General features: G+C 39.1%; 1 protein-coding gene across 5 annotated transcripts in view; it reads right to left on the bottom strand.

Annotated features, from left to right (window-relative positions):
• Positions 1-21491, bottom strand: part of ZHX3 (zinc fingers and homeoboxes 3) — a 68971-nt gene that overhangs the window by 35515 nt on the left and 11965 nt on the right. For 3 of the 5 annotated variants that reach the window (XM_042464867.1, XM_042464863.1, XM_042464864.1), the window contains exon 2: positions 3567-3659. The gene's annotated coding sequence lies outside the window, so the exon portion shown is untranslated. Of the gene's footprint in view, positions 1-3566; positions 3660-5967; positions 6051-19729; positions 19792-21491 lie in introns of those variants that run through there. The other 2 variants (XM_042464866.1, XM_042464865.1) reach the window with 2 other exon arrangements.

The following is a 21491-nucleotide window of genomic DNA, read 5'->3' as shown; positions in this document are numbered from 1 at the left end:
CCCGACGTTATTTAACATTATATGAAGCAGCTGGGCTGAGATAATACGGAGTCATGGTGCTGGTGTTATCAGTACGCTGATGGCACCAAATCTATTTCTCTGTATCTCGTTCGTCGGCCTTGATCCGATGGCAATCTTTCTTCTTCAATGAAATGTCTTCAGAGCGGCTAGATGGTAAGGGCTGGATGAGGAAAAAACAGATGAAACTGAATCCAGAAAAGACGAGGTGTCCATGGTAGCGGCCCCCGAAAACCCAGAATTGGGTTGCAACCTCCGTCCTGGATGGGGTCACAATCTCCTCCAGCGACTGTGTTCCAGGTTTGGGGGTGCTCCTTGAATCGTCGCTCCTGAGATAAATACGGAATGCGACGGTCAGGAGTTTGCCTGTTATCAGATTCGGCTTCTACGCCAGCTGCACCCTTTCTGGAAGTAGGTCTCGAACGGTTGCACACGCTGGTAACCTCACGCCTTGACTTCTGTATGCAACTCTACATGGGCTACCACCTGTGCTATCTTGACTCGGAATACAGCTGGTTTCAAAATATGGCAGCCAGGCTTGTCTCAACGGAAACATCTGAGGGGACCACATTACTCCGGTTTTCTGAGGTCCCCCTTCCACTGGCTGCCTATCAGCTTCCGGGCTAGTACAAGGTTGTTGGTTATCACCTTTAAAGCCTAAATGGCTGGGTCCCAGCTATCTTAGGGAACCCCTCCTCCGTACAATCCTCCCCGCCTCCGGTCCTCTGGGAGACTCTACAGCCTTTAAAATCTGGCTTGCGCACCTCCCCAGGGCGTTCTCTCGTCGCCCCAAACCTGGAACGACCTGCCGATGAGTCGTCGATAACATCATTAGACAGCTTAAAAAAGCGGTCAAGACGGATCTTTCCAGGCCTTTCAGATTAACCATCCCGGCCCAGGTTCTGATCCCTATCTCCCGTGCCCTCTATGATGTTGGATCAAGAGGGTATCAGGGTTTTTATTTTTAATTGTTGTTTTTAAGTGAATGTGTTTTAATTGTTATACTGTTTAATACTGTTTAAGGGGGGGGATAATGTTTTGTATGTCATATTTTATTTTACGGTTACCGCCGGAGTGGTTGCCAGAGGCGGTAACAAAAAATATAAAAATATTTAAATTTATATATATTATTATTAATTAAGTGGTACTGATTACTGATGTAAAGCATGAAGATGGGAGAGCTTCAATGATGGAGGTCAAGCTTAAGGCCCCTGAGCTGCTACAGCCTGTCCCTTTCTCAGTCAAGACACAGCTCCTTTCTAGAAGAAATTAAGGTACTTTCAATCCAGTTCTGCAGCAAGATAAGAGATGAAAATGATGGGGAAGCAGCTTCACTCTAGCAATCAACAATTATCATTGAGATGAGTGCCCTCCCTCGGTCATCTGCTTGGCCAGGCTCAGAGGAGAGAAACTGGACCTGATCCCTCCCCTCTCCCATTCCCTTCCTTTGGTCTGTTTTAGATTGTAGCCTGGGGCAGGGAACCGTTATTCACTGAGGTCTTGTGCCCCCAACCCTAGCGAATATGGATGGACAAGTGTATCCCAGTTTCTTTCTCCTCCTCCCACTTTCTCCTTTGCCCTCAAACTGAATTCGAAGTGCCAAAGTAGTTTGCATTCGACTCAGCAAGGAGTGGAAGAGAGGAGGGAGCAGAATCTTGCCCCTCCCTGTAGGCTGAGGCAAAAGTAAACTATTACGGCCTCTCTTAGCTTATGTGTTCTTCCTCATTTATAATTTTGTCATCTTGACCACACTCTGATATTGTTTGGCCATGTGCATTTTGAGTTTCAATGTTGGTGGGTAGTAAAATGCATTTACCAAACTTTCAAATTCTGAAATATAGAGATAAAAATGCTTGGATTTATAGTGTCTAAATGCAAAAGAGTGTATGCATTCTGCATCAGAGGCCTCGGAAGTATTTTGTAAAAGTAAGATGTTGAACTAAATTTATCTGTAAATAAAATTAAGTTAAAAAATGACTTTACTTATTGTCTCTCTAACTCAGGGGTCTCCAACATTGGGTGCGAGATGAAATTTCAGGGGGAGAGACAAAGAGTGGCTTGTGTCCTTGATTAACAAGTCAGGAGTCATCACTAATTTCTTTTGCTGAATAAATTAGAATCTAATTGCTCATTTAAGATTTGCATTTTACACACTTAATGAAAAGCTTATTTTTTTAAAAGTTCAATTTATTCACTCTCAGTATTCTATGTGGTTCAAAAATTAGAAATTAAACTTCTTCATCTTCAAATGTGGTAGTACATTTGTAAGGGGTGCAAACATTAACCAAACATTTTGTAAGGGTGTGGGGCACAGAAAAGGTTGGGAACCACTGCTCTATCTTAAATAGATTTGCCTTACTTAAGCAGATTAATAATCACCCTATTAATCTGTTAAGAAAGTAATTCCCAGTTTCACCACTAGAATTCTTGACATTACAATCTTTAATCAGGATGAGGAGGGAGAAACCAGCATATTGAGCATCATAAGCTATGTACTGTATTAGAAATGCATTCTGAGCAAAGGAAATGCTCCGATTACGAGCAAACAATAAACTTGCATATGCATTTATTTTATTCCACTATTCATTTTTAGGGAACATAAGGTAGGAAACATAAACAGGGTTTCCAGGGCCCAAAACAGACGGGCAGGAAAGAACAGCTTTTGGATGCATTGGGGCCGGGGTGTGCAATTGAAGAAAAACAGTAGCTGAACATTTTACTCATTTTATATTTTGTTCTGATTATAATAATTACTTCTACACACACACCTGAAAGAAAAGCAAAATCTTTGGGAGGCAGTCATGCTTCGTTGGGAAGGTTGTTCTAGTGCCACCAACTGAGAATGTCTTTTCAAACTGCCTTCGTGAAAACTAATATGGCTATTTATCATGGAAGAAAGGTAAGAGGCAAGTTATGCTCCCATAAAAGAATGGAACTGCTATTTAAACAGAAGCATAGCATAACACTACAATGGGGATGACTGTGACGAGGTGACAGTTATAGCCAGGCGAGCATTTTCAGTTAAAGTGCTAACTTTTGATAGGCAACTTCAGGTATTCTGCTCTACATTATTGTGGTTTTTATCCTTAAACAGTGGATAAACTAGACAGCCCTTCAAACAGATGACACCTTCAAGGCTGCCCTCTGACAGCCCATTAATTAAACGATTGTCTTTTGAAAAGTGGGACCCATTTCCAGTCTAATGGACACTCCTCTAGTAAATCTAAATGTTTCTCTCTGAGAGGTGGGAGCAATGATCACATTGGTAACAGGGGAGTCAATAGCTCAACTTTTCAACCTGTTAAGGAAGATATTGTTTCCAAAGGTATTTGAGGGGGGGGTATGGAAAATTCTCCAATTATTAATTCTCTTATTATTATATTCTGAAATATAGCTATTACAAAAACAATAAAACATATATTATTTGCAGTTGTTGGCATATGGTATGCTGTTTATGTGTCGTATATACAGTATAAGCCATGAAATATTATGTATGGGAGCAAAGAGTAAAATAAAAAAAAACTATCAATGCCAGAGCCAATCCATACCTGAGAAAACTCAATGGTTCCTTGGTGTTTCAATTCCCATCTCCTTCTCTCTTTTTTAAAGTATCATAAGATCATTCTTCCTCTGTTCCAGCCCTAGAAGCATGGAGAAAACACAACAGAAATGTATTGCTATGAATTCAAAAAAGGGAGCACTAGCTTTTAAGTTGCATTTGAAATGGAACTGAGACAAGACAAGGTAAGAGTAGCTTCCCAAGTGACGAACCAAGCTTGCAGAATCAGTCAGAAACAGTCAGGTAGGTCCCTGCTGGATCCTCCAGTCATCTTGTTCAGGAATATACTATTTGCCCCTTGTGTGGCTGAGGATGCAACAGTGCAAAGTGATGGCAAAATTCATCAGTGAACCAGGTTACTACACAACACACGCATAGTTCATTCAGTGACATACCTTCATTAACAGCTGCTTCCTAAGGAGTTCATATACAATTCCCAACAGTAACTTGACAAAAAGTGCACTATGAACAAAACAACAATCCAAACTAAGCAGGGCAAGGAGAAGGAGAAGAAATAAGCAACTTGGGAGACAAGACAAACCAGTGCTAGAGAACATGACTTGCATGTAGAAGATCCCAGGATAAGTTCCCATTATCTCTAATTAATGGACATCAGGCATACTGTAGGATGAAAACAAACAAACAAACAAACAACAACCCGTGGCCTGAGATCTTTGAGAGTCAATACAGGCAATGCTAGCAGTCTGTCATTAACATGGTTTCTTATATTTCAAGACCAAGTCATCTGAACTGAGCTACAAAATTTGTCATTCAAAATGTGTATGGAAACGTTAGCGAAAAGACACTTGCTTTCCATTCTTCTTTTCCATGCTTGTTTTCAAGCCATTTCCTTGTGATCTCCTCTGTTCAGGAAAGAGAGGACATACCCCACCTGATTAGTAGAACTGATGCACCCTACTTGCTACATGAATATGTTATTTTGCTGACTAGTGTATCATAGAAATACATTTGTCCTGATACAACAGTAGTCAAGACTAATTGTAATGGAACATAACAGAATGGAAACAAGCAAAATTTCCTCTAGCTGTTGAGGAGGTGCAAGTGGATCAAAATAAGAAGCACTTCTTTATCAATAGGAACATAAGAAAACTGTGTTCAATTGGTGAAGTCCACAAGCAGGGCATGAAGGCAAACAAAGATGTTTCTTTGTGGCTTCCTGCAATTAGTATTCAATAGCATGTTGCTTCTTGATCCTAGAGGCAGAATATAGCCATTATGACAAGTATCCATTGTTAGCCTAATGTGTTTATGTTTGATGCTTTAAATAAGTGGTCCCCAAACTGTGCTCTTTAAGGGATTTTGGATTTCAGCTCCCAGAATCCCAGACTATTAGCCAACATGGATGAGGCTTCTGGCAGCTGAAGTCCAAAATCTCTTAAAGGGCACACTTTGGGAACCACTGCTTTAAATAATGTCCTCCAGATCTTTCCTGGTCAGTTGCTCCAGTTCAGTGTCTATATGAAGAAGGCACAGAGGGTGGAAGTGAGGCTGCCACCATGTACATCACTTTATACTTCTTTATATCTCACCATATTTGAGATTTCATTGCCCATATGCCCAGTGTAGAGCGGTCTCCAGAGCTATTTGAATGTTGTTGTGTTTGTCACCCTCCTCATTTGGGTGTAATTTATAAATTTGACCACCCCACTGTTCACCCTCAGCTCCAGATCATTTACATGCAGCTTAAAAAGCACTGATCCCAATACAGATCCTTACAAGACTTCAAAGTTTACATTCCTGCACTGCAAAAACAGTCTATTTATTTCAGTCCACAAACTCCTGTTCATTTCCCAGTTATGTTATTTAACCAATTAAGAGCCCATAATCAGTTAAAGATTACTCCTTTGCCATTAATGGAGTTTAAATTCCACTGTCCTTTGTCTTGGTCTCCACATGGTCAAGAGATGTGTGGCCTCAACCTGAACTGAGATCCCTCCAGTCAAATGATGTCCAGCAGAGACAACATCTAAATAAAATGTAGGCCTGTGATTCCAACACCATCACTTATGTCCTTTCAAGTTGACTCTGACTTATGGTTTTCTTAGCAGGATTTATTCAGAGGCTTGACATATATACAGAACCATAATCTGTATATAGCAATCCCAATACTCTCAAGCTGTGCTTCTTATCAATGGTTATTTAGTTATGGTTATTTTAACTTGCATAGAAGAACTGACTATCAATACATTTGGGGGGCAGACAAATGCACCCCAAGTAAGTTATATAAATAATATCTAGTAGAACATATTAAACATGACAACATCAGTACATTAAACAATCATGCTTTATTAAGACCATTCTATTTATAGTTTTTAATAAATCAGAAATAAGTCAAGAGCCAATAGTACCCCATAATGAAAGCTACTTACACAAATGGTACACGGTGATCTAATTGACTCCACTATTTTAAAAACTTATTCTGCTGTTTCTACATGTTTCATAGTGATCACAGCTGCAGAAGCAAAATAGTGAAATAAGGTAAAGTTACTAATTATCTGCAACAACAGAAATAAATCACACAGAACATGCAACTACTGTGCACTCTACTTGAATAGCCAATGAGGGGTGGTCTATCTAATCATCTCAGAAAAAATGGCTGCATGCTTAGATTCAATCCAAGATTTAATCAGCTCTAGACCTAGGTCAACAAGCAAGATATATCTCCTATGATACACTGAAGCTTATTAAGTTTCTAAACAAAACATGCATTTTAAAAGGCAATGTCTTCTTTTAAAAAAACTGATCACACATTTGGAAGTGTATTTGGAGACTGTTTGGTCACAAGCATTTACAGTATGTTTAGTATTATTACAATAAATAATGTTCTAAAGCCTAGAATTCTGACCTGAGCTTACTGTATGTAACATGATGAAGAAAGGAAAAACAAATGTCCTTCGTTTCTGTAGTGTGTAACTTACAAATATTAAATGTTCCTTATAAACAAAAATGCTGTCATTGACACTTCTGGATCTGTGGGTGAAAAAAGCACACAAACAAAAGAGAAACCACATCTATGTGCCAAACAGAGCCAGGTTTTTCTTCATTAATCCCCTGCCTCATGGCATGCTGGTCATTTTTTTCAGTTGCAATATTTGACCAATAAATATGTTCTCAGTTTTTAAACCACTGGCTAGCCTAGTTTTTGAGCCACCAGCAACCCCTTTTTCTTTCCCTCATGTACCCATATGACCCATAAAATATGTTATAGATTGAATCATAACACAGCCAGAATTTTACACCATGTATTGTAGAATCTGCCTCATTCAACATCTTCCTCTGGATGGTTCATCAGCTGTAATATTTTCATATGGGAAAAAGCACTGTAGGAGAGGAAACAGTACATCTATCCCACAGGTTGCACACAATCTCTCACACGAACATCTTGGAATAGGAGCCAATAATAAAATCCGAGGAATTTATTGATTGATTCTTGTGAAGGAGGCCAATGGCACTGTGCCTTGAAAGTGTTAAGAGCAACCTTCAACAACAACTTTTGCAAAGATATTTCAATGAAGTGAAGAAATTTGATGATATATAACTTGACCATGAAATCCACTGAGTGACGTTGGGGCAAGTCATGTGCTCTCAGCCTCAGATGAAGGCAATGGCAAAACTCCCCTGAACAAATCTTGCCAAGAAAGTCCCATGATAGTTTTACCTTAGGTTGCTGTAAGTCAGAAACAACTTGAAGGCACACAACAACAAATTTGGGGGCAAGCAATCTGACAAAACTGAGGTGTACCATGGCAACATGTTTTGAGTTTTGGACAATGACTCTGGAGACCAGAGTTTGATTCCCCTCTTGGCCATGAAACTCACTGGGTGACCTTGGGCAAGCTACATGCTCTTAGCCTCAGGGGAAGGCAATGGCAAACCTCCTCTGAACAAATCTTGCCAAGAAAACTCCATCATAGGTTCACCTTAAGGTGCTATGAGCCAAAAACAACTTGAAGGCACATGACAACAACAAAACTGAGAGTTGCCATTAGCAATGCCTAATGGGTGAAGGGTGCAGGATTGCCTGTAAACATCTGCCCATCTCCAGGCAATGGCTTCCCATGCTGAGGTAACATGCCATAGTTTTGCTGTTACCCGCCACGTTCCTCAAAATGGAAGAGGCAGGATATAAATAAATATTTTATTTATTTATTTATTTATTTATTTATTTATTATACTGCAAGAAGCAGTGTGTGGGAAGTGACTCATGGAAGTAGGTGTCTTTCCCCAGGGAAGATCTCTGTGCTAACTCTAAAAAATCAGGTCAGGCAAACTGTGCAGTGCATAGTGCCCAATGAACCACATGGAACAACAGGAAACCAGCATTAGCTGAATCATATCTGTCTGGTCTAGACTGGGTATTGGATGTACTCAGATTTTACACTCTGTCCCCAAAGCACAGCTAGGAAACAAATATGCATTACAACCCTCAGCAATACATATCACAGTTGCTCTGAGAAAAAGTCATGTTTTGTACAATAAACACATAATGTACAGTCTCCTTACTAGTGCCAATAGGAAGCTTCACCAATTTCAGATTCCAACATCAATGTTTCAGGACATGTGTATCTGTGCACATGTATATACTTGCAGGAAACACTAGTGTAACACCAGTAATATAGCCTAGCAGTTATAAAATGTGATGCGGTCTTAAGAAAGGATAGATGTCCAGTGACATTTGATAATGACCAAATTAATTTTTGAATGGCATACTCATTCTTATGGATGATTATTATTCATTGTTAATATTTTAGTGTTACTTCAAAACTGATACCATAATGCTGATCATCTGCCAAATTATCTATTTTAAAAAAAATCCTACTAAACTGGAAGGTGGTGATGGTCAATAGAGGGTTGAACTCAGAAGTCAGTAAAACCTCTATGCAAAGTGTAAGGTAATGAAAAATAGGTGGATTCTGACAGTAACATAAGAAGCTTAAAATGATTACTGCATAGTTAGAAAATCAAAATATGCATTAAACTTGTAACCTGGGAAAAGACAGAAAGGGCAACAGAAAACCTTTCTTTCTCCAACATTCCCAGTATTCTTCCCTACTTAAAATTTACTTTGCAGAACTGTTGAGAAATCCAGCAAATGTAACTATGGCAATGTTAGGTTTGAGCAATTGGTTAAAGGCTATCGTTACTTTTCCATTCTGTTACCAGAGCCTGAATAGACAGGCCAAAATAAATCTGCATCAGGGCATTTTGGAGGTATGCTGTTTAAATGACACACGACACACATCTTAAGAGGTGAGAAGCTGCACCAAAGCTGCGCTCCAGTCCTTAGGACTGCATCATTTAAATAGCACACTTCCAAAGTGGCCCAAAGTAGCTTTATTTTGGATTGTCTGTTCGGGCCCTTAGTCTGAATTTATTAGCTCCTCGTATCTGTCCAACAGTGCACAATGAGCACAAAATGGCCATTTATAAAAGAATTGTAGTACAATGAAGAAAGCAGATCTTACCATTTCTTAAAAAATGTGTTTCAACAGCTTACATAATTACTCAGCATATTTCATTGCCAGTTTTAACTTCTCATTCTACCCCCCCCCCCAAATTCTTTTCCTGCATCTGACTACTACAGAAAGTAGGTTTATACTATTATTCCTGTGGTCACTCACCCTCTCTCAGACTTGGAAATTGTATTCAAAACATTTAACCCACTTCCATATGCAAGATTCCAGCATCATTTGGTGACTATTACAGCAGAATGTGATTTGTGATGTCACAGCCAGCAAAACAAAGGCAAAGCAAGTTTTCTAGACTACAGCTGTATCCCCACAGCCTAGCTATTCTGACCTCTCGAGCATAAAAAAACTCTTGGGTGACCTTGGCAAGTCACACTCTCTCAGCCTCAGAGGATGGCAATGGCAAATGCCCTGTGAAGAAACTTGCCAAGAAAATTCTATGATAGGGTTGCCCTAGGGTCGCCATAAGTCAATAGTGTGACTGCTTAATATATTGTTTTTAAGGTTTTTAACTTGTATGAAATTTTGATGAATTGTACTCCATTGTATTGTAATATGTTATAGCTATAATATGTGAACTGCTTTGATTTGGAGGAAAGGCGGTACAGTATATAAATAAAAGTTTTATTTATTATTATTTAAAAATGACTTGGAGAAACACAGCAACAACAACAAGCTATTCTGAAACCATACAGGCTCATATTTCTGTATGGGATAAAAGAATAAGTCCAGCTCCATAAGAGAGTGGAAGGAACTACTTCAAACTTGCATCTAATACTCACAGGTTTTACTGTTCACAAACATTAACTACAAATGGATATATTGCTGTCCTTTTTAAGTGATTAAGATTTCAAAATACTTTGGAAAGACCCCAACATTGAGCAGCCAAGACCTTGACCTACACCAATACCAAGAATTTGGTGGTGGTGTTGGGGGGAACGGGACGTAATGTATAATGAGAGTAAGCCATAAAAAATGCTGAGTGAGTGGGTTTTATTTTGAAAAGCTTGCATTAAAGTTCTGCTACAGTATACTATGCCCTAAAATTTCACTAGGCTGCTTATTGTTAATTCTTGTTATGCAACAGGGACAATTACAGAAGACTAAAGACTTCCAGTTAAAAATCTGGCTGCTTATTTCAAATCAACATGTGATTTCTCAGCTCGGGTCATTGCCCATTTTCACATTCCCCCATCATTGCTCTACAACTCATTTTTCAGACTCCTCTGCATTTCATTCCTTTGAATAATTTAAGTCCCAACCCTTGCATTATAGTCCATCTCCCCACCCAAATTCCCTCAGCATGCCACCTTTTCCATCCCCGTCACCCTCCTCCTGCTGCTATTTTTATGTCCATACTGGAGTAGTAGTAGTAGTAGTAGTAGTAGTTGTTGTTGTTTCCAACTTATGGTGACCCTAAGGCAAACATATCATGGGATTTTCTGGGCAAGATTTGTTCAGAGGAGGTTTGCCATTGCCTTCCTGAAGCTGAGAGCATGGGACTTGCCCAAGGTCACCCAGTGAGTTTCATGGCTGACTCAAGAAGCAAAACCTGGGTCTCCAGATTTGCAGCCGAACACTCAAACCACTATGCCACACTGGCTCTTCTTTTCTCCTGCCTGCCTGCCTTTAAACCCTTAATAGCTAATGATAGCAAGAGACCATCAGAGGGGTCCACCACTTGCACAAATTCCCTAACAATGGGGAATACAGTTTGATTCAAAAACTGTAATTAATTCATCAATTAGTCAGCTGATTACATTACCATAAAACTGCATATGGGTAAAATAATATTTCTGAACTGAAATTATTTCCTTTGTTTTCACATTATGCACAAAGGTCTCATTACAAGAATTATTTGAGGAATCACATATCCTCCTCTCTTATGTGAAAAGAGAAAAGAATGGAGGCAGGGGTAGAGAATGACTTTTTAAAAAGATGGTGCCTGCCCTTTTTTAAAAAAAATATTTGCATTACAAAATATATAGATAATACTGTAGATAGCAACACATCTGTTTTAGAGAAAGCCCATGACAATCCAGGATCAACTTTAAACAGTTTACTTTTTAAATGTCTTTGAGAAAGATGCATTATTTTTCTTTTAACATTGTAATGTGGACATTATTATTAACCTTTATTTATGAAGCGCTGTAAATTTACACAGCGCTGTACATGCAATCTTTTTAGTTAGACGGTTCCCTGCCCTCGGGCTTACAATCTAAAAAGACATAACACAGAAGGAGAAGGGAGTGGTGGAGGGAAAGGGTAAGAGGTCCAGCAGTTCCTCTCTACCTCCAAGGCCTGGACCAAGGCAGATGGACTGGAGGGAGGGCTTGGGTTCTTAATGGATGGTTAATCATTTTCCAGGGAAAATACATACTCTCAAGTAGGATAATGCATATACGGTACATAGCAATACAGGAAATGGTTTGATAAACAGACATCAAAAGAACATCAAGTAGTAAGCGACAATTATGCAATGCCTGGGAAGGCTTCTCTGAACAGGATGGTTTTCAACTCCATTTTGAAGCTGGTTAAAGAAGTGATGGCTCTTGCTTGTGGGGGAAGAATAGGGTTGCCATAATTGAGGACCTCCAAACCGGGACAAATGTAGGACAAGGTTTGAAAATGTAGGACTTTTTTTTTTTAATTTCCTGGCTAGGAAATTTGAAAAAAAAAGGTCCTACATTTTTAAACCTTGTCCTCCTCCTCCTGGCTTGGGAGGAAGCCTAGGCCTGCTCCCAGGCCGGGAAGGGCACGGGGGCCGCTTGGAATCGCAGCGATCGCCACAGTTCGAAGCAGCCTCCTTCTCCTCCCGGTTTGGGAGGAAGCCTAGGCCTGCTCCCAGGCCAGGAAGGGCGTGGGGGCCGCTTGGAATCGCGGCGATTGCCGCAGTTCGAAGCAGCCTCCTCCTCCTCCTCCCAGCTTGGGAGGAAGCCTAGGCCTGCTCCCAGACCAGGAAGGGCGCGGGGGCTGCTTGGAATTGCGGCGATCGCCGCAGTGCCAAGCAGCCTCCTCCTTCTCCCTGGCCTCACGGAGGCCTTGGAGGACCCCATGATTGTGGAGCCGCCTACAAGGCCTCGCTGGGGCCTGGGAGGGAGCATCTCCACGGCTGGAGCTCCCCGCGGCACACGCAGGGGCAGAGATGGCCGCGGGTGGTGCTGTCCCGGTCTTGGCGCCAAACCGGACCGGGACCGGGACAACACCGCCCAAAGCGGGATTGCCCCACCTACAGGCGGGATATGGCATCCCTAGAAGGTTCCAGGAATGTTTGTATACCTGTACCTAAAAATTTATTTATGAAGCGCTGTGGCAAGAAATGTTTGCATAATTCAACAGAATTATGAAGTTACACTCCCATCATAAAGTAGTTTTTTAAAACATTGTATGAAACGTTTAAAGTCAAATTCTACTCCGCTCTCCTTGTGATCCATTTTCTTGCTCACACTCTACTATGTACAGTACCATATTAGGTACCATAATGAAATTATTCATTGCTAAATATCTCCTATGAAACTTCATGCATTAGCACAGCATTACTCTAGCCAGCAGCAATTTCTGTTATAGAAAGAGATACAAGTAGGGAACAGAAAGAGATAAAGGAAGGCAATCTCAGGGGGCTAACAACTAAGGTGGCAAATAAATTGGCATTGTCCTAAAAAAAATAATTATGTATATTCAAAGGTGAGCAGACTTTTTGTCTCCCAAAATTGGAAGAGGTATTTTTCCCAACAGTTTATCACAGGTGCAGATTAAACAAATGGTGTTCCTCCTACAAATAAAAGGATAAGATATATTTTGAGTCCTCTTTAACTGGTGCTTAGCTGCATATTATCTGCTACACAAAACAAAATATATCACCCACATTTATCAAAAGCACTCTTATGCAGCATTAACAATAAGTTTATGCCTACTTTAATATATAAATAGGTAAAAGTTTCCCCTTTGACAAGGCTGTGGTCATGTAGGGGGCAGTGCTCATCTCCATTACTAAGCCGAAGAGCCAGTGTTGTCAGAGACGATTCAGTAGTCATGTGGCCAGCATGACTGCACAGAACACTGTAAACTTATCACTAAAGTGGTACATATTTATCTACTTGCATTTTTACATGATTTCAAACTGCTAGGTTAGCAGAAGCTGGGACTAGTGACAGGAGCTCACTCCGTCACACGGTGCTTGGGTCTCAAACTGCTGGCCTGCAGAACTGCAGACCTTGCAATTGTCAGTCAGCATCTTAACTGCTAGGCCACCACGTACCTAACTTTATTATATGAACATACCTCAATCAACAAAACATCTAACGAGAAGCACTTTTTTATAAAGTCCTTTTATGCCTGCCCAGCCACACTTTTCCTCCTTGTTCTTTGTCCAGCTGGAAAGATTTTAGCATCATGAGTATTGGGAGGCTGGAGAAAGAGTAATGGAGAAACACAGACTTTTGGTGCTGGCTTGTAGCAGTGTGTGTACACAGGAAACAATGCAATAAAGAGTGAGCTTGGGAAGCAATGGATTCTACACAATCTAACCCTACTGTAGCTGTGTTTACAGGCAAGCAAACAGCAGTTGCCTCCAGAATGCTGAACACATGTGAACAGCAAAACAGAGAGAAAAGTGCACAGCAGTAAGCCTTCCTTACTGGTTACCCGAACACACACACACACACACACACAGAGAGAGAGAGAGAGAGAGAGAGAGAGAGAGAGTCAGCAATCCATATCCACAGATTTTTTATCCACGGATTTAAGCATTTATAGTTTGAAAATATTTAAAATATATGTAAATTCCAAAAAGCAAACCTTGATGCTGATATTTTATATAAGGGATGCCATTTTATTTACAGTGTAATGAATGGGACTTAAGCATCCACAGATTTTGATATCCGCAAATACTGAGAGATCACTCTGTGTGTGTGTGTAGTGTGTGTGTATATAGTGTGTGTATGTGTATATGTGTGTGTGTGTATTGTGTGTGTATATGTATATATAGCATGGATCTATAAATTCAGAATGGTGTTTTTTTTAACTTATGCAAGGATTACCTGACCTGGTTGTTTTTCATGTATGCATCCCATTAGTTTTGAATGAAGCATTTACTGAAACATGTTGAATGGATCTTTTTTGTGATACAGGAACTTATAATTATTATGATGTTATTTCTGCCACTTTCGTCAATTTTTCTGCTAAAGAAGTAATACCCAGGAATGTATCTACTGTACTTTGTTAACTCAGGTATATCTGTAATTCTGGGTTGTTGTTTTTCTATGTAAAAGTAGTGTTATTATACATGAAGTAAATGAAGAGATCAAACCTGAAAACTCGCTGGAAGTCAAGATGATCAAATTGAGGCTGTTTTACTTTGGCCACATCATGAGAAGGCACGACTCACTAGAAAAGACAATGCCAGGAAAAGGAAAGGTAGTAGAAAGAGAAAAAGACCCCATGACAAATGAACAGACTAAATCAGGAAGGTCTCAGGCCTGAATTTGCAGGATTTAAGCAGAGAAGACAAGGGGTCTTATAAATAATAAATAAATAAAATAAAATTTTTATTTCTATCCTACTTTTTGCCAGGCAATCAAAGCGGCATACAACAGGTTAAAATACATCCATATATACATAATGCCCCCCTTAAAACAAGATTGAACAATGTAAGATTAAAAACTACATATTAAAACCGACTAAGCTAAATAAAAATCATCATGGGCAGAGTTCACTGGATGAGAAGTCTTATTTGTGTCTTGGAGATGTCTCACCTACAGGTTCAAGCCATGAGTTGGATGTCTCATAGGCAGCTAACAACAAGAGACTATCAAGGCCTTAGGATGTGTGAGGAAAGTATCTGTAGCCTGAACAGCATTTGTTCTTCTTAACAAGCCAACTGACACCCCTCAGAGGAAGAGCGTTTTAAAAGGTGGGGTGGATTTTCTGTTTTCCTCTTTGCCCAGGCCATGACATTTCAGCTTTTCAATAATTACATGCTTATAGATCATAAGGAAATAAATCCCTCAAAGCAGTTTAAAATAATTAAATCTAAAAATTCTACCTTGCACCTCTACCTGTAAATTCTTTCAGCACTATGTGGGCAAAACTACCAGAGACCTGCATACACACCTCAGGAACTATTAAGTCTGCAATCCTGACTAGGAAGCTAGAGTAACCAGTGGCCAGATATTTCAGGTCAAAACATCATAGCCTTTCTGTTTTTTCTTTGTTTAGTACTGAGGTGCCTTTTCCTTCAAACATTTTAGACAAAAGGGAAACGTTTTGGATTTATAGATTCAAGACCCTATCACCACATGGCCTCGCCTTAGAGGATAATAATACCATTAACCACTGATGAATGCTGGAAATGAGAATGTTCTAAGCTGCCACCTTGGATGCAGTTAAGTTTCATCTTTAGCAGATGAAGAAGGTGGAAGCAGAAACAGTTTGCTCATTTTATATATATTTTCTTCTGTTTATTAATGTGTCTGTGCCTGTGTGTATACATAATCAGCAAATCAAAATGTCATACTGTAAAGATGTAGTTTTTAAAACCCATGACTTTGCACAGGATGTACATGAGTACAAATGTATCACAATGTTCAATTATATTTTAGATTGATTCATCGATTGAGGAAAACTTTGAAACCCAGCCCCTGAGATGCTTTTTAGTCCATTTTGCCCCAACAGGATTCTAAATCAAGAAGGATGCACAAAGATAGTTAGACCAGATGCATTTGCAGGAAGAACCAAGAGCAAAGTGAGTACCAGTATGTCAAACTGATTTATTTTCAACTGCCCTATTTTTGTATTCTCAATAAACACTGGTTCACAAACACAGTGACAGATGTAATACATATCTCCACCTTTTGAGTGTCCAGGCTTAAGTGCACCTTGTCCCTTAGCTTAAGAAGAAACAAACACAACTATTATGGAAAGAAAGATCAATTCATATACACAGCAACAAAGTGCTCCCGGTTTTTTTGTCTCAGAATTTACATATCCTTTGTTCTTTTCAGCAAGAAACTCTATCCCCTTGCCTTCCTCTTATTCTTCCAACTGTAGCCAAAAGCTTGACCTGCACTTGATCTTCAAACTTCAGACTTAAACTATTTTGCCTGGCAAAGCAGTGGATTTGTCTTCCCTCCTGATGGAGGGTGGGAAGGGACGGAAACAAGAAGTCTGGAGCAGTTTTCCATTTGATTATAACAATCCACAAAAGGAAACAAGGAAGATTTGGGGTACATGCAAGAAAAAAGCTTTTTAACAAATATTTTATCTTAATGATGTACATTTCTGTTTTAAAACCCATGGCTGACATTTTCACAGATTTGTTTTCCAAAAGGGTGGAAGAAGGATATGAAGCAGAACACGTTTTTCTCTTAAAAAATAAAAAATAAAAATAAAAAGCAGACATTTAATTCCATCATCCTGTCCCCATTAGGGGATTCTTCCAGAACATTTGCACCCAATAGTGTAATCAGACAGGGACTTAGCAATTTCCATCACTATAAAAATGACCACAAAATACCCTTATTCTACCAATAACCATGTGAAACTGTACCAATAACAACTAAGGAAGGAGACAAGACTGACTGATATAAATCAAGCGTATGCTTACTTTCCAAGACATTTCTGTTGAAAGGGAGATAAAGTATTATATATTTGCATGGGTCGGTCGTCTTTGCCAGAAAGTATTACTTTCCATTAAGCTACTTTCCGCTCTAGGGTGATTTTCCATCAAGTTTCTTGCATCAGTTAAAGCAGTCGGGTAAAGATCTATGCATGCACCTACTTCCAAGTTAGATGCAAGAGAATATATAAATATTCACTGTTTAAGAGAAAAAGAAATAAGAGCTACTTTCATGGTAAAACACAAATAAATTCCTCCTAAATTATGTTCTGCCTATGTACTTTCTGCCATTTAACACCTGATAACCATTAGAAGTTAGACTGCTTGCTATAAGCTGCTGAATCCCTATCACAGCTTGAAAAAGTTACTTTTTCAGACAACAGCTGCTGGGCTGTAGATCAGCTTGTTTGACTTTCCATACAAAGGAACACCATATATTTTCTGGCTATGGACTGAGTAACATTTTATTTGGTCACCTAAGGAAACCTAAGAGACTGTAGATAATCACAGGTCTGTTAACCAAAGTTGTTTGGGTTGCATGCAAGAAGGAAAGTAAAACAGGCTTTGGTGATGAGGCAATTCATAAAGTGAGCCCAAACAGCTCACTTCTTATTTTGTTAATGAGAAATAACCAGTTTGTTTATTCCCTTTGGCTGATTTTTCTTGACCAGTCTTTTTAATTCTCCTGGGTTTGAAAGCAATAGGTTTAAAGTGTGAGCAACTTAAACTAAAGTATATTTCCTCATATATGCAACCAGTCAGGTATAGCTAAATGCTGAATATTTGGCTTTATAAACACCTTGAGTATAAGTATTATTTTAATTCCTCTCTTATTCCTAACCCTCCTAACTGTCATTATTTCTCAGAACAAGACCTGAGAAGTGAAAATAGGCTGTTAACCTGAGTGTCTGGGTGGACATGAATGACTTTAATTACCACAGTAGGCATCTTATATACTCACATATAATCCTTGATGCAGAAATCCACAAAGACAGAGAAATATCAGAGCATAAGATATATACACCAATTTCTTCAGAATGGATAAAACAAGGCATTCTTAAATATATTCATTCTTGAAACTCCCAAATCAGCTCTGGTTTAAGTGTTGGACTGTGACTCTGGAATCCAGGGCTCAAATCCCTGCTCAGCCATGGAAACCCAATGGGTGACCGTGAGCCAATCACAATTTCTCAGCCTCAAGAGGATGGCAATGGCAAACTCCTCTGAAGAAACCTGACAAGAAAACCCCATGGTAGGTTCACCTTAGATCCGAAGTGACTTGAACGTACACAACAACAGCAACAACAATTAAATTAAGATGTTCAAAATGTATACTGTTTGCTAATCATTTCTAATACTTCATAGGCAAGGTGAGAGGGAAATTAAATGTAAGAGGAGAGAGATAATGGGAAATAAATACCTTGTGAATTCAGGCACTTCCTGATTACTTCCATGAAATAAACAGGGTCAAGTTGGTAGAACATGATTATCAAATGCAATTCTCTCAGGACAAATTTGGTTTCACTTTGTGTTCCACAGCAAACACCAAATACCAGATATAAGCAAGTACATCCACAGTTGGGAAGTTTCTGGGTTTTATATCGGAGTTTAGTGACATTAATCATGCCACCTCATAGCCACAGAACTGCTTACCGGTACCGGTAATTTAATCAGAAAAAAAGAACTGTGATCAATAATAAACCTAGTTAATGGATACAAAATGAATAGGGCTTGGGTACAAAAGAATACTTTCAATAGTACAGTATACTCTTGTAAAGAAATATACTGTAGCTAGACAAAGTGAAACCATATATATATATATATGGCTTGTATTTCTTGCCCTACTTGGTATAGGCTGAGAAACACACCAATTTTTTCCTGTATTTTAATTTTGTATCATGTAAGTGAAATTAATGAACATGGCTGTTTTCATAAGTGGTAACAATGATAATCTTTTATATGGGTTGCAACAGCCCCAGTATTCAATAGAGTGCCATTCGCATGTGATCTCCCACTTTTGCAAATATTAGGGAATACTATCCATCAGTCCATTTTCTGCGCAGGCTAGCTTCCCCACCCCTTAAACAAAGGATCACCTGTTCATACAGATTTTTGCAAATGTGACACTTCAAGAATATCAGAGCAGAGACTATCCAATTCAGGGAGAACTGTCTATTTGGTACTATAATGGTGCAATTATGTTTTCCTGTCATGAGAATGGGGAGAGTCTGGATTGGATTATATATTCACAGTATCTTCAGTTACACCAACTCTATGTTACCTTGCACTGCAACACTACGAGGGCGGACAATTCCCATTTTTGTACTAGGGTAATGAAGCTGAAATACCAAAGTTTGTCTTGGATGTAGCATATCTAAGTTTCCAGCATGTCGTCTTAACTTTTTTGCAAACACAAAGCAAACTATGGTGAACCAACACTTTCTTAATAATCTTTGATCTAACACTGAACAACCATAGGATCCATCCTGGTCACAGCTGGCATATATACATTTCCAGTGATAGCTTTAACATGTATTTAAGGAATTTTTTTGTACAGCCAAACTTGGCATGCCATTCCAGTCTCTATCTGAACTATTGCTAATCTCACTTTCAAACAGTAGACTGTACTCAACATAAAGAAGACAAAAGCTACCCTAGAATACAGTCAAAATTTAAAAGCGATAGGGAGAAAATCAGCCTTGCTGGTGTGACAAATTTACCCAGAGGAGAACAAATTGGAAATAGTTAATAAATTAATTTTGAGTCTTATTAAGAGCCAGATGGCTTAACATTAGCACACCAAGACTGCAGCACACTGCTAGAACATCTGAGTCATTATTAACTCAGAAGAAAATAAACTACTCCATGAAGCCTCTATGTTTTCTCAAGGTGATTTAGTTTTCTTAAGAATTTTCTTCAACCCAAACACTGAGCACACACATCTCTGGACTTAGAAGACAAACTTCAGACATCATCATAGCATCAAAACATACCAGAGACCTAGTATTGAGTATTACTGTTAATACTATAAATGTGGTTTACACTTACAGATCAAAATAGCAGGCAGGAAGACTCAATTCGCACCAAAGATATAATTTCTTTTTTGATACCTAGAAAAAAATGTGGTTAATTTAACTGATCAAAGTGAAATTAAACTTAAACCAGAGTCCTTGATCTTATAATTAACATCTGTAAGTACTGCAGTGAAAAGTCAAAACCTCCAGCTAACTAGGATGATGTCAAAACATGATTACATCTTCAGGAAGCAAGGGTAGGAGGAGGCAAAAGGAACCTTATTGCTCAATAAACTATTCAAATTATCATAAACTTTCTTAGCTGGGATCCAAAGTATGAGTCTTTTAATAAACCACTAAACTGAAATGAACATTAACCATTAGAAATATTTCTTCTCAATTTTTGGTGTTCAGATGTTTTGGTCTTTAAGTCAAAGAATAATCACTGGCTATGGCTGATGAGAATTTTGAGAAACTGAAATCAAATCATCTGGATGACCAAAGACTGAAAAAGACTGGTTTTTATACCAAGTTACGTATTATCCACACAGACTGGTGTAGGATCTTGCTACAATTTTAGACATACGTCTTTCCCTTTCTCTGCTGTTATGTAGAGAAACTGGAGATAAAATTTGGAACCTTCTGCCTACAAAGCACGTACTTTACCACTGAGGAACTGCTTATTGCAAAGCAGCCCTCAAACAATGCCTTAGTTATTTTGCTAACAACCTCTGAACAGAGACACATACTGTATAACCTAAACTCAGAAAAATATGCTCAATATCTATGTTATTTTTTAAAAAAAATGTATTATTGCAGGGATGTAGAATATCTGACTCTCCAAAATGCAACTTGTTGGAATGCAGTTTTTAGCATTTCTCATGACTTAGCCAGGTTGGGCAGGGCTGGAGGAAACTGCAATCCAAAACAAATAGATGGCACATCTTTCCCACCCCAATACATGAATATTACTGAGTATAAGAAGTACTTTCAACTAACTCTTTCCAATCTCCTTCAGTTAAAAAATAACAACAGACCTTGAATCTTAAGGTCTCACCAGACTTTCTGATTTTTTTAGATACTGGCAATAATTTTTCAGGTAACAAGAGCACTATATTAGATACTAGCCCTTTCACTGGAGGGGATCAAATTCATCACAACTTGTTGGAGGATCAGTTTTCCTAAACCAAGGGTGTGGCCCTCCAGATGTTAGGAAATTACTACTCACATTATCTTTCACCATCAGTCAGCTAGGACTACAAGAGAACTGGAATTCAGCATCTTCTGGAGGCTACAAGTATCCTAGAAAAAGGTAAAGGTTTCCCCATGCACATGAATGTCTAGTCGTAAGCCACTGTAGGGGGTGGTGCTCATCTCTGTTACTAAGCTGAAGAGCCAGCGGTGTCTCAAAACGAATCTGGTGGTCATGTGGCCAGCATGACTGCACCTAACACTGTTACCTTCCAACCACGTAGTACCTATTTATCTACTTGCATTTGCATTCTTTCAAACTGCTGGGTTGGCAGAAGGTGGGACTAGTGACGGGAGCTCACCCCATCATGTGGCACCTGGGCCTCGAACTGCCAACCTTCAATCTTATGATTGTCAGATCTGCTGTCTTATCCACTAAGCCACCACATCCCAATCCTAAATTCTCCTAAACTATTTTGTGAAGTGTCTGGTTCACTTTCTGCCATCTGTTTGACTCACACTATGATTCTCTTTTCCTAAAATGATTATAAAAATCCCAGCCTAAGTAAATTAATAACTGTGATATACTTCTACATCCAATAAAA

This window comes from Sceloporus undulatus, chromosome 4 (assembly GCF_019175285.1).
Source record: "Sceloporus undulatus isolate JIND9_A2432 ecotype Alabama chromosome 4, SceUnd_v1.1, whole genome shotgun sequence".
In the NCBI taxonomy this organism is placed as follows: domain Eukaryota; kingdom Metazoa; phylum Chordata; class Lepidosauria; order Squamata; family Phrynosomatidae; genus Sceloporus; species Sceloporus undulatus.
This window is presented reverse-complemented; position numbering and strand designations above follow the sequence as displayed.